General features: G+C 37.3%; 1 long non-coding RNA gene across 1 annotated transcript in view; it reads right to left on the bottom strand.

Moving 5' to 3' along the window:
- Positions 1 to 191: 191 nt before the first annotated feature.
- Positions 192 to 15,199, bottom strand: part of LOC106146273 — a 34,105-nt gene continuing 19,097 nt past the window's right edge. Inside the window, exon 3 of the long non-coding RNA XR_001230767.1 lies at positions 192 to 310. This is a non-coding gene — a long non-coding RNA (uncharacterized LOC106146273). The remainder of the gene's footprint in view (positions 311 to 15,199) is intronic.

The following is a 15,199-nucleotide window of genomic DNA, read 5'->3' as shown; positions in this document are numbered from 1 at the left end:
GTGGCAAATGCCTGCAATCCCAGCATTTGAGAGGCTGAGGCAGGAGGATTGCCATAAGTTTGAGGCCAGCCTAGACTACACAAGCAAGTTTAAGTTAAACCTATACTACATAGTGAAACTGTCTCAAAAAAAAAAAAAAATATCCTGCTAGGGTGGGTGGATGGGAAGGATGTGCCACTACTTGCCGCTGTTCAATGGCCCAGCTCTTGTGCTCAGCTGATTCTCTTCAATAGAAACACTTTATACTTGATGGCAGGATACCTCCAAAAATGGCAGCTACCGTGCTTTCCATGCCCTTCCATTGCTTTGTCTTCCATGCATTCCATTAAAATAAAGAAAAAAAGAAAGAAAAGATCACAAATCTGCAAAAACAAAACAAACAAAAAAATCCACCAAAGCAAAAATACCTAGAACCAGTTTGGGCTATTAAGTCACAGGATCATCTGACACTGGCCAAAGAAGAGAAGGAAGCCAGAGAAGCTGCAAGAACAATGCATAGGTGGCAGCTTATCTGAATTTTGCTTTGGTTCAGCCATATACATTTCTCTGGGTTCCTGTTTTGCAAGAAGAAAGAAAAATCCCTTGTAAAAGACATGCCATTGTGCTCAGTGTGACTCCACTGGAAGTGTTAAATCACAGGCCTACTGCAAACACTGGTTAAAGTGATGGTCTCCATGTATGGCTAAGTCAGTGGCACACAACTGTGCTTTCTCCAAGGCCAGGGATTCATATGCAAGCCATTCAACCTTAGACTCAGGTAAAAAAGAGCCACGTAAAATCAGCCCACTCAATATGCACAATGTAGTAGCAAGAAATGCCAATCAGTACAAGCACCAAAATACACATTCAAGTAGCCTCTATGTGTATGTCTGGACTTTAGAAGGGAGCTTACAGGCTCATGGTTTCCAACAAGGGTGTCTTTCTTCAGCCAGAATTCTGCACAACTCTCCACCGTCAACATTATTTGTTTGCCCTATCCCACAGGACAATCCTTTTTTTCATTTTGAAGAGGTCAGTGTTGGCACATCAGCTGGTTGATGGTCAAGATTTTGATGGAGCAAGGAATAGTTTACTAAACTTGTGTGACATCCAGGTTGAATGACTGTTGGCCTAATTATATATGCATACAGGAGGCATATATGCTTATTTGTGATGGATAGAGGTAGATGGTTGAGGAGGAGAGCTTGAGGTATGTTGAGGTTATTACTCCAGAACTTCCCAGTATTGTTACAGAACTGAGAATTGAGTAAAACAGATATGCCATCTTAGCTAAAGTACAATTAGCCCTAAGCATAGCATCAAGCACAATTTAGAAACAGGTAAACTGTCATAACTATTAATTTTGGACCTTCAAGCAGAGAAGCAAAATCTAGCTATATAACAGAACCAATCACAATTTGGGAGCTTGTGTGCAAAGTGATTCCCCATGGTAGCGTGGTTTTTTCCCTGTGGTGGGGAAATTTAAGAAGGGTAGTGAATAGAACAGAAATAACTGAAAAGAAATAAAGTAGAAGACAGGCTTGAGGACAAAGGATGATCATGTAAGCTGTGGTAAACTAGAAAATATGGCAGAAGATAAAGAATGAAGGAATAAGCAAGGGGTTAGTGAAGCTGACCAGAAAAATAGAGAGAGTATTCACTCATGTGAAAATATAAGTCTAGAGAGGTAAACTGAAGAAACAGGAAAAGAAGACAAATAGATTTGCAGAAAAAGAAATGTGAAAGACAAAATAAAACAAGAAAAAAGAACTGGAAAAAAACAGCAAAAAAGAAAAATAAAATAAAATTTAAAGATCCAAATTTCTCTGGTGTGTACCAAAAGTCCAAAACTACTCCATAACTCTGCCCAGCCTGCAGTAGAGTTTGTGTTGGATTTGAGGCTAATCTTGGCCTCCAGATATGTGGCCCTTGGGCCAGAGTCTTGAGCCAGTACTTTCTGTATGTCCCCTATCAGCCTTCCACTCCTTACCCTGTTTCTCTTGGCAGCTGCTCTCTCCAGGTGCTGTCTTTTCAGAGAGACAGGGGTCTGTTATCAGTCCCATGCACCTTTGGCTCCTCCTGTTCCTTATTATCCTTTTATGTTCCTCTTCCACTGGAAAGTCTCTGTACTCTCAGGTCATTTGTTGCAGGGTGGTGTGGGATGGTGTGACATTGTCTTATTCCCTGCTCCTGCTGATGCAGTCCAAGGCTGCTCAGTCCCAATTCTTACTCTTCTCCCAAGGTAGGGTGCAAACTTCCTATTCCTTACATTACAAATTTCACTGCCTCCATCACCCACTTCTGCTGTAGTCTGTAACTTCCTCAGGCAAGATGGGGTTATGTGGGATTCCTTTCTGCTCCCACTCCTGGCAAGATGGGGACATTCTGAGGCTGCACAATCCTGAGGTACAAGGCTGTTTAATTCCCTGTGCTTCTCTACCCACAGGTCATGCAGGAGGGGTTAGCTATTCCATTTGCTACACATAACTGTAGACTTTAATCTTGTTCCTGACAGTTTCAGTTAGCACTCTGGTGCACAAAGGAGTAGAAAGAAAAAGAAAAGAAAAAACAAGGAATGAAAAAAAGGAAAAAAAAAAACCCAAATTTGCCAATTATCGGGGATGGAGCAATTCATGTCAGCAGAATTTATTGCTGAACTGTAATGTCTTCTGATTGGAAAAAGGCAGAAGAGACAGGGAACCTTATATCCAAAGTCTATCCTGTATGGCTTGATGTGGCCACATTTATTTTACTATATCCTTTTTATTTTTCTTCTTTTAAGATTGCAGGTATGGCAAGCAGTTGTTTGAATCTGGTAATCCACCAGCAGCCAGATGGGCTGGCTGGCTGTTTTTTAAAAACCTTTATCTACGTTTTGCTTGATCTATGAATCTCTTATGTCAGACTGATTTTAGTTTCAGGTTGTATGTTCCTCGCCTTTCTTCCAATTACCTGTGTTTTAGCTGAATTTCTCTAAGAACAAGGCTCTTCCTCTATTCAGCTATGTTGTCTAACCCACCCTTATTTTTTTCTCATTGCTGAGACAAAATACCTAACACCAAAAGTTAAGAGTAAAAAAAGGTTTATTTGTCTCAGTTTGAAGAGGTTTCAGTCTATATTGAGCTGGCTCTAAGGCAAGGTGGTATGGCAGAGGGGCAACAGTTTATGGTGGCTGAGGTGTCAAAAAACAGCAAAAGAAACAAGAGCAAAAGGGAGGAAGAAGACTCTTTTCCTCCCTCATATGATATGCAGGCTATCCACACTAGGGCTTGTGCAGCACTCACACCCCCAAGCCCAGCACTAACCAATCACAAACTCTAGGTTCAGCCACCTCTAAAAAGCCCACCTCCATGACTGCAGGAGGCTTTGGGAGGTCATCCAAATACAAACCATAATAACAAGTAACCTTGAGATGGACATTTGGATCCCCTTTGTGACTCCACTCACGACTTTATTATAGAAAATTGAGGAGCATTTCCCAAGGGTTTGTTCTACAGAAGTCCATCACAACCACAAACACAGGAAGAAGCTGTTTTCACAGTACATAGGTCCCACTAAAAAATGAGTCAAAGTGAAAAGAAGGAAAAGTGAAATGATAAGGCAGAAGAAAAATAAATGATGTGGTTAGTGATAACAACTCAACTTCTGTGAGATTTTTAATCCAGACTCTGGAAAACAACTTGAAAAAGAAATAGACAAGTAGTTCCCCAGGAAACAGAAGGGATCTCAAAGGAAAATTACAAATTACAGAGAAATTGAAGAAACAGAACACAGTGTGTAGAAGGTAAGAGACAATCACCCCTTCTTTGGGTTCCTGGCTCATGGCTTGTGGCCTGTTGTACATGGGGGACAAAGGATGGCAAACCTACAGAGACAAAATGAACTTTGGGGACTCCAGGGATAAACGTACCACCAGAATTGAAGGAATGGGTTGTTTCTGTGATCTGCAAGGTGACCATGAAACACTGTACCTATTGACTGTTTCCACAGGGGACAGCTGGTGAGGAACTAATATAAGCACCTGCCCTATCCCTGAAAAAAATGCTCCGTCAGACACAATCCTGGGGAAGCTTTGATTGTTTGAAACCAAGAGCCATGTGGCTCCACTCTAGAGCTCACAATGTTATGGTCCCAGAGTGACTGGATGACAGACAGCCATGAGAGACAACCACAGTGAGGGTACAGACCTGAAAGAGACCCCATGAGGGGTTTGAGCTAAAGGACAGAGGCCCTGCTTCTGTGGCTAGAGGCCAAATCCTGCCTGAATTGTTCTGGAAATGAAAATAATAGCATTGCTGTTATTCCCCTATTATTTAGATGCCTGTATCCAGCAAAAATCTGGGCTCAGTAATCTTCCTTACCAGCTTGAACAGGAATATATCTCGACTTGGGCACTGCTCAAAAAGTGTAGACCTTGGAACAAAGTCATGCATTCAAAATAAAAGAAAAAAATTTCTTATATTTCTTTGTGAGTGTAGATTCCTTTTTCCTTTCTCTTTGTCACTAGATTATTAAAGTGTTGGGAATTTTCCTTTGTTCTTTGGCCTTGATTATCTTTTTTCCTCTTTTTCTTGCTTTTCCCTCTTGGGCTTTCTTTTGTCCCTCTTCTGCCTTTTAACTTTTTCTCCCTTTACTTTTTTCTCTTATTTTTATTCCTTATCCAATTTTTTCTCCTTTTATTTTTATCATCTATTTCTTACCAATTTTTTCTGGTTACTTTTACCTAATTCTATAAAATGCTTCTACCCCGATAGGATCATTTGTCCCACTTTTCTGTTCTCCTTTTCATATCATATCATTCAATATTTCAATTTTTTCTTCTTGCATTTCCCTGTTCCAAAACCCCTATATCTTAATAAAATAATCATAAAGTTTTATTGGTTTTTAGATAGTTGACTCTATAAAATTACTGTGGAATTCTTTCGGACTATTAGTGGAGATATATGTGTCTAATATAGTGCATATTTTATTGATGTTTATTGATGTTTGCTCCCCAATTTTTGTATTTCTTCTTTATAGGTAAGGGTGATACATAATTGGATCTCATACTGTTAATATCCAGTTTGTCTTTGGTGATGGTATGTAGCTGACATGTTTGATATTATCTTGTTCAAACAATAATTACTATTAATGGCTTTCTTCAGTAAGTCAACACATAGATTACGTTTATGACATTGAAAAATTTCGTCCCAAAACTTCAACTCCTGGAAAGCCAATCCAGGAAATGTCAAGGAGAAAAATAGTATAAATCACACACAAGAATGCATAAAAGGATAACAAAGGAGCTGAGAAAAAATATCAGAGAAGTACTTAGCAGCATCACAGAGGACATAACTAAACAGGTGATGGAAGTAATAACCAAAATGTTACAGGACCTTTCAGAAGACACTAATCAAAATATAGATAAGGTAAACAAAACAACAAATAAATGGCCAGTTTAGAAAAGAAAAGTGCATGAAAAAGTTTCAATCAGTAATACAGTAGATTAAAAATACTATTGAAAGTATGGGCAGCAAAAATGATCAACGTGAGGACAGAATTTTAGAACTAGAAGACAATAGATATAGGAAAACATACATAAAAGACTTAATAAGAAGGCCAGCCATCCCATTCAGCTGCTGGTGGATTGCTGGATCACAGTCGACTGCCTCCCATAGTAGGAAGCTCAAAAGAAGAAGGAAAAAAAATGTATACACTAAAATAGTGTGGCTAAATCAAGGCACACAGTATAAACTTGAAATAAAAGGTTTCGTGCCTCTTTTGCCTTCCTCCAAACAGAGGATGCTACAGCCCAGAAGTAAATTACACCAGCACACACAGAAGTGAACTGCTCCCTCCCTGAAATCCATCAGCTTTCTTTATTCTTTTCTGTATTTTTCCCCTCTCCCCTCCCCTCTTCTCTCCTCTCCTCTTCTTTTCCTCACTTTCCTTTTGTGCACCAAAGTGCTAACTGGAACCTCTAGGGACAGGACTAAAGACCAAAAGGTACATAATGAATGGAAAAACTAACCCTTCCCCCAAGACCTGTGACTAGAGAGATGCATGAATTAAAAAGACTTGCACCAAGGGACTGTGCAGCCCAGGGCTCTCACCGCAGTGGGGGCAAGAGCAAAAAGGCACCTGACAGCACACCAACCCACCTTGCCCAACAAAGTTACAAACTGCAGCACAGTTGGGTGACTACACAAAGCAAAGAATGGGAAGTTAGCACTCTCCCTTTCTCTCATATACCAGAATACGGTTGGTGAATTGGGACTGAGAAGCCTTGGACAGCACCTGTAAGAGCAGAGAGTGAGACCACATCACAGCATCCCACCCCTCCCGACAACAAACAAGCTTAGAACAGAGACTTGCCAGTTGCAGAGGAACACAAGGTTGAGAAAGGATGAGGAGACGCTAACTATACACAGAACGGGAACAGCCACCTGTCTCTCTGAAAGCACCACAGAAACTGGGAGAGAGAAGCCAATAGGAATGGGGTAAGGAGTGGGCAGGCCTCTAAAACACAGACAGAAAATACCTGCTGAAGACTGGCCCCAGGCTCCCATATCTGGAGGCCAAGTTTAGCCTCACATCCACCACAAACTCTACCTCAGGCTTGGTGGGGTTACCTAGTAGTTTTGAGCTGTCCATGGACACCAGAGAAATTTGGATTTTTTATTATATTTTATCTTTCTTCTTTCTTTGCTGATTTGTTTCCTTTTCTCCATGTTTTGGTCTTTTACCTATATAATTGTTCTAATCTATTTGTAATCTTTCTTCTGTATCTCAACTTATCTCTCTAGATTCAACAATATTTTCATATGAATAAATATTCTCTGTAACCATTCTGGTTAGCTTTGATAATTCCTTGCTTACTCTTTCACTATTTATCTTCTCCCCTGTTATCTAGTTTTTCAAAGCTTGCATGACCATCCTTTGTCCTGCAGCTTTGCTTCTGCTATACTTCTCTACAGTTACTTGTTTCATCCACTATCTTTTTAAAATTTTCTCACCACAGTGTAAAACCACTCTACCAACATGAAACACTTTACATACAAGCTCACAATTTACAATGGGTTCTGTTATATAACCGTAAGTTTTCCTCCTGAGGTTTAAGGTACAAAATTAATAGGTATCACAGTTTGTCAGTTTCTAAGCTGTGTGTGATGCTATTGATACTGCTAACTACATTACTTTAGCTAGGATGTCATATCTGTATCAATCAGTTGTTCTCCCTTCTGAAACAATGCTGGGAAACTCTGGGATAATAACCTCCCAACAACCCAGCACCAAACAACAGGATACTGAGCCAAACAAATAACAGAATCTCACTCTTAATAAATTGAGAAGGTAGAATCTTGGAAGCAGACACAAATGAAGAGCCTCTTACACACAGAAGACATCCCTGAAGAACAGAATTCCTGTATAGGTCTTGAAACTAGTGATAATACCTCCTACTACAAAAACTTACAGGAATCAACAGAGAAAATACAATAGAAAAATTTAATATAGAAAACGACAAGTCAGAGAACCAAAATGCGAGCTCACATCTCCAGGCTACCCAGAACAAGTTCAGGAGACAACAAGGTAGAGGAAAATGGAAGACATACACCTGAAATTTCTGAAATAATAGCTACAAAAATAAAGAAACAAACCCATGAGGCCATAGAGGAAATCAGATCAGAAATAATTTCTCAGATTAAAGAAAAGAAATGATGACTATAAAGAAGGAATTACTCAGCAAATCTAAAGTAGACAGAGATAAAAAATAGAGGAGAATTGTGGGGTCCCAAAGCAATGGGAAGCTGGAGAGAAAAAGCTACAAAGACTGGCTTTCACCTCAGATAGCTCTCTTGAGATGTTAGTAATAATTGCCTCCTCAGTATTCTATAGCCATGATGAGGAGGAGGCCAAGGAGAGAAAACAAAGAGACCGAGAAAAAGCAGCTGCTTTTGCTGCACCACTAAGAGAAACAGATCCCAGGTCTGATTCCCGGGGCTCCAAGAACTCGACAACTGCATTCATCTGCTACCACTGTTAAAAGCCAGGCCACCTCAAGAGGAACTGCCCTAAGAGGCCCCATGGGCCATGCCCTGGATGCAAAGGAGACCACTGGAGATCGGTCTGCCCTCTGAGGTGGAGGCCCCAGAGCTCAGACCCATGCTACCAGTTACTCCAACAGGAATGAGAGGGCTTGGGGCATGGTCTGCCTTCTCCCTCTGGCCAGACTGTCATCTCCATCGAGGAGTCCTGGGTAATCATGACTATGGAGGAACAAGAAAACAGCCTGTTGCTAGACACAGGTGCAAGTCTCTCGGTCCTTCTTTTCAATCCTGGCCTTCCTTCCAGCCATCATACCTCAGTGAAAGGAGTCACTGGTGAGGAGGTAATATGCTATTTTTGACAACCCTTAGGCTGTAACTACTTATTAGATCCTTCTTGCATATCTCTGTCTTCCTGAGAAACCACTTTGAAGATACCACCATGTATTACAGCAGCCATTGATATTTTCCTACTAATCTATCCATAACTGTGTAAAGTTTGTAATGTTCCTATCCTATTTCATAAATGGATGTATGTTTATTATTATGTGTTTCCTACAACAACCATTGAGAATAGTTAATGATTTTTCAATAGGTCACTCATGTATAGCTCTATTTATTTTCTTTAGAAGCCACTTTGAAGATACCAAAGTATAGCACAACAACTCTTGATAATCTCCTACCTCTTTTGTCTCTAACGCACTATTATTTGTCTATTTGTTTTCCTGAGAAACTATTTTGTAGATAATAATATGTAAAACGATAACCATTGATAAGTTCCTACCATTTTGTCTGTAATATGCTAAGTCCCCCCTATTATTATGTTATTCTTGTTTTACTCTTTAAAATAAAAAAAAATTAAAAAATAGAGGAGAAAAGAAAAATAATGGAACCCATGAACACCCAATATAGGAAAGAAATAGATATCCAGGGAATTAAAAATTCCATTGAAATCTTCCAAAACCACATGCATGAAACCAAAGATTGACTTTCAGACCTTGAAGACAGGATCTAAGCTAGCAATCAAGAAAGGAAAGGTCTGTTCAAAAAACAAAGGGACAGGGAAAAATAATTCAACATCTACAAAACAATGCAAAGAAAAATAATATAAGATTTATTGGTGTTATTGAAGCAGCAGATACCAAAACAAATGACATAAAAAGTGTAATTGCAGAAGTAATAGTACAAAATTTCCTAAACTTAAAAAAAGAATCTGAAATACAGACCAGTGAAGCATATAGCACTCTAGTTAGCCAGGAAAAGTATAAATCTCCACCCAGGAATATAATAATCAATTTCCCTGAAATTCAGAAAAAGGAACAGAATACTAAAAGCTTTTAGAGAAAAGAAAGATCATCTATAAAGGAAAACACATCAGAATCACAAAAAAAACTTCTCAACATAAATCTGCAAGTTAAAAAGAGAGTGGAGTGAAGTCCATTAAGTCTTGACCAGATTGATGTATGCTGAAAAACTATCTTTCAAAAGGAATGAAAAAATGAGATACTTCCATGACAAAGAACAAATGAAGAAATTCCTGACCACCAAACCAACCCGACAAATGGTACTGTCTCTAGAAAGACAAAAATTACCACAATTCCAAGAAAAATAGAAAGAAATCACTAGGCAGGGCAAGCATTAAACAGGGGAAAAGCAGGGAACCAATCACAGGAAAGTAAAATGAAAAGGACAAGCCAAATCAATTATTACCATCAATGTAAATGGTCTCAACTGACTAATCAAATGCAACAGACAGGCAGAATGGATCAAGAAACAAGATCCAACAATATGTTGTATACAAAAAACACTTTTAACTCAAAAATAAATTCATAGACTAAAAGCCAAAGGATGGAAAACAATACTCTATGCAACAGGAAAGAAGAAAAAAACAGGAGTAGCTATTCTGTTTGCACACAATGAGAACTTCAAACCAAGAATGATCAAAAGAGATAAGCAAGGTCACTACATACTTTTTTGGGGGAAAATCTCAAGAGGAAGAGATAATAATCATAAACATATATGCAATAAATACAGGACCCCCATTATATAAAACATATATTAATAACCATGAAAAATTTAACAAGGAATAAATCAGTTATAAAAGGGGACCTTAATATCCTATTGTCACAAAGAGATAAATCAACCAGCCAAACATCAGAAATAAACCAAAGCTGTGAACAAATGGACTTTGTAGATGCTTAGAGAGTATTCTAGTCAACAGTATCAGAATATGCACTCTTCTCAGTGGTATCTGGACCATTCTGTAAAACAGACAATATACTAGCCCATAGCACACACTTAAGTAAATGCAAAAGAAGTGAAGTTATCCAATGTATTTTATGTGATCATAGTGCAATGAAATCAGAAATTAATGGCAAAAGAAAGCACAAAAACTCCATAAACACTTTCAATTAAATAACACCCTCTGAAACAAACAATGGGTCACAGATAAAAGTAAGGACTAAATTAAAATATCTACAATTAAACAAAAATGCAGATACAACACATCTGAACCTGTGGGACACAATGAAAGCAATCATAGGAGGGGAATTTATAGTGGTGAATTTTCACATCAGGAAAACAGAATGAGCAAAAATAAAGAATCTAATGCTGCACCTCAGTCTTTTAGATAAAGAAGAGAGCATCAAGCCCTAAGCCAATACAAGGGAGGAAACTATAATGATCAGAGCAGATATTAATGAAATTGAGACTAAGAAAACAATAAAAAGCTTTAATGAATCAGTGTTGGGTCCTTCAAAGATTAAATAAAATTGATTAGATAAAATAAATTTGATCAGCCAACCTGATCAAGAAAGGGAAAGACAAAATTCAAATTCACACAATGACAAATGAAAGGGGAAAATCACTATGGATCCTGTGGAAATTCAGAATATCATTAATACCTACTTTGTAAAACTTCACTCTGACAGTATGGAAACACAAAAATAAGGGACAGATTCCTAGATATGTATGAGTTATCAAAGTTGAATCAAGAAGCCATACAAATTTTGAATAACCCTGTATCAATCAATGTAACTGAAAATGTAATTAAAACCTTACCAACAAAGAAAAGCCCAGGTGCTCTGGAATTACTGCTGAATTTTACAAGAAATTTAGAGAAGATTTAATACCAGTAATCCTCAAATAATTTAATGAATCTTAGGGGAAGCAATACTCCTTAACTTATTCCTGGAGGCAAGTATTACCCTGACATCAAAACCAGAGAAAGACCCAACCAAAAATCTCCTTAATGAATATAAATGCAAAAATCTTCAAGTAGGTACTTTCAAATAAAACAATAAATCATCAAGAAGATTATACACAAAGTAGGACTCCTCCCAGGAATGCAAGGATGGATCAAAATACTTAAATCAATAAATGTAATAAAACATATCAACAGAGCCAAAGACAAAAATCATATGATCATCTCAATGGATGTAGATAAAGCTTTTTACAGAATTCCAACACCCATTCATGATAAAAGTCCTGCAGAAAGCTAAAACAGACGGTCTTTATCTCAATCTGATAAAAGCCATCTATGACAAACCCATAGTGAACCTCATACTAAATGGACAAAAACTGAAAGCTTTCCCTCTAAAATCAGAAACAAGGTAAGGATGTCCAGTATCACCACTCCAATTAATTACAGTTCTTCCACATTAGTCAGATCAATTAGAAAATAGAGAAATAAAAGAAACAATGATAGGAAAGAAAGAAGTTCAATTATCACTATTCACAGATGACAAGATTCTCTATATATAGAAGTCCCCAAATATGTCACCAAAAGACTTGTGGATTTAATGACCAAATTCAGTTATGTAGTTGGATACAAAGTAAACACTCAAAAATGAATAGCACTCTTGTACACAAACAACAAATTCACTGAGAAAGACATTAGGGAAACTACACCCTTCATAATACCATCCAAATAATAAAATACTTAGGAATCAATCTAACAAAGAAAGCAAAAGATCTATAAATTAAAAATTACAGTTCTTTGAACTAGGAGATCAGAGAAGATATCAGAAAATGGAAAGATATCCCTTGCTTATGGATAGAAAGAACCAACATAGTGAAAATGGCTGTACTCCCAAAATTGTTATATATATTTAATGCAATCCTGATCAAAATACCATTAGCATACCTCAGAGATATAGAGAAAACATTCTTAAAATCCATTTGAAAACAGAAAAGATATGAGATAGCAAAAGCAATTCTGGGCAACAAAAACAAGGCAGGGAGCATCACAATCCCTCACTTCAAGTTATACTACAAAGCTATTGTGATAAAATAAGAATGGTACCAGCAAAAAAAAAAAAGAATAGATTTAAGGATCAGTGGAACTGATTAGACATTTTAGAAATACCTACAGACATTTTCAACCATCTTATCTTTGACAAAAGGGCCAATGTTTTCACTTGAAGAAAAATAGCCACTTTAATAAATGATACTAGAAAAACTGGCTTTCTATATGTTGAAGATTAATACTAGATCCATGTCTATTATCTTACCCTAAACCAAAGTCAAAATGAATTAAAGATGTACATATTAAAACAGAAACACTAAATCTACTGGAAGAGAATGTAGGTAGAAATGATGAAGTCACAGATGTGGGCAGAGAGTTGATGAACAAATCCAAAACTTCATGGGAAATCAACAAAGAAGTAACAAATGGGATCTCACCTGGTTAAAAATTTTTGAATATCAAAAGTAATCAGCAATAATGTGAAGAGACATCCCATATAGTGGGAAAATTTTTAGCCAATTGTCCCTCAGACAAAAGACTTACATGTAGAACACACAAAGAATTAAAAAAAATCAGACACCCCCACATTCAAAGACCCCTATCCAAAAATGGTCATGTGTCTTCGTTACTTTTCTCTCGTTGCTGAGACAAAATACCTGACACCCAAATTTAAGGAAGGAAAGGTTCATTTAGCTCACTGTTTATGGAGGTTTCATGCCATGCTTAGCTGGCTCCAAGGCAGAGTGGCACATGGCAGAGGGCAACTGTTCATGGCAACAGAAAATAGCAAAAAGCAGCAAGAGCAAAAGGGAGGAGTGGTGGCAAGCAGCCTCTTTCTCTCCCTTACATATACAAACTATCCACCCCAGGGTAGGTGTAGCACTGATACCCATGAATCAATCATAAACTCTAGAAGCCTGCCCCATGACTGCATGAGGCTTTCAGAGGACACTCAGAACCAAATTATAACAACATCTTAGACGAATAGGCACTTCACAGATGAAGAAATACAAATGGCAAATAAATATATGAAAAAATGTTCAACATCATTGGTCATTTGAGAGATGCAAACTAAAACACTAAGATTTCATCTCCAGAAAGAATGGCTGTCATCAAGAAATCAACCAATAACAAATGCTACAGGGTCTGTGAGGAAAAACGAACCCTTCTTTACTCTTGGTAGGAGTGTAGATTGGTGAAACCACTATTGAAGTCAGTATGTAGCTTCTCCAAAAATCTAGCATAAGAGGTCCCATTTGATCAGCTATTCCCCTTCTGGGTATCTTCCCAAAAGAAATAAAAATGTCATACCACAGTGAGATATGTGCACCCATGTTTATAACAGCACAAGATGTAATAGATAAATTTTGGAAACAACCCAAACTGAGGAATGGATAAAAACAATGTGACCCATTTGTACAGTGCAGTACTACTCAGCCATAAAGGATCAACTTTAGATTTTATAGGCAAATGGATGTAACTTGAGACCATACTCATAAGGGAAATAAATCAGACTCACATATAAAAACATCATATTGTCTCCCTGGTGTGAGAAAGTAAAAGATCAAATAAGGTCCAAAATGTATAAATTGTGAAATGGGAAGAAATTTTTCAAAAGGATGGGGAAGGGGGAAAGGAAGGAATGGAAGAGGAAAAAAATATAAGTTGTTTATATGAATAGTGTTTCTTAATTCACTGAAAAGAAAAGTTCATACAAATAACAATTGGAAGAGTTCTTATGCCTACATATTGTATTCGGAGTCACTCCTTTAAAGGTTACAATACACAATGTATTACCTAATGTTATTCTCCTATTATTTTGCTATGAAATTCTGTTTTACTTTTTTTCCACAAAATAAAAAGAAAGAACTAGAAGTCAATAATTTCTCCAAAGATCAACTACTCAAAGCCACCTTAAAAGCAAGAAGAGAACAAGAAAAGTAGGTCCACAGCTGCTAGAAGACTAATCTAAAAGTAACTGGAGCAAGTGAAAAAATCATAAGACAACACAATTGAGATGAAAAACCTGTTCACAGTAATAATGACAGAAAATTTTCCATAGTCGGGAAAGCAATAAATATACAATAAATTAGGTATACAAAACCTCAAATAGTCAAGATCAAAAAATAATTCTCCACACCACATCATATTCAAAGTATCTGAAGTCAATGACAAGGACAAAAATCTTAAACACTGTTAGAGAAAAACAATCAATCAGATATGAATTTAAACCCCTTAGAATTACAGCAACATTACAATCTATTACAATTCTCAATGCAAATACTGAAGGCCAGGGGGGTTAGAAGTATTTCAAGCTCTAATGATAAAAACTTCCAACTCCATGTAATGTATGCTGCAAAACATTCCTGAAAAATTGGTGGAGAAATAAGGTATTTCCAGGATGAAGAGCATGTCAAGAATTCAGTACAACTGTAGTGAGGTCCCTCAGTACCTAGCTACCACAGATAGACAGATCATCTAAATGAAGAATCAACAAAGAAATATCAGAGTTCAAACAAACCTTTGAAGAAATGCACTTAATAGATATCTACAGAATGTTCCATCCAACAACAGAGTACACATTCTTCTTATCAGCATGTGGGACTTTCTCCAAAGTAGACCACTTACATATATAACCTATAAAGCATGCTTAAGAAAATGCAAAAGACTGAATATTACCTCATGCATATTATCAGATCACAGTGCACTGAAACTAGAAATCAATGGCAAAAGAAACCACAGAAACTATGCAAACATAAGGAAATTAAACAATATTCTCTTGAATAATCAGTGGTTCTCAGAAGAAGTTAGATAGTTTGTAGAATCAAACAATAATATCAGTATAGGAGCTAGGGATATAGCTCAGTGACATAAGCGCTTGCCTGGCAAGCCTGAGGTCATGAGTTTGATTCCCAGTACCAAAAAAAAAAAAAAAGAACACAAATTAGAG

Source organism: Chinchilla lanigera, unplaced genomic scaffold, assembly GCF_000276665.1.
Source record: "Chinchilla lanigera isolate Chin_1 unplaced genomic scaffold, ChiLan1.0 scaffold00074, whole genome shotgun sequence".
Classification (NCBI taxonomy): Eukaryota; Metazoa; Chordata; class Mammalia; order Rodentia; family Chinchillidae; genus Chinchilla; species Chinchilla lanigera.
This window is presented reverse-complemented; position numbering and strand designations above follow the sequence as displayed.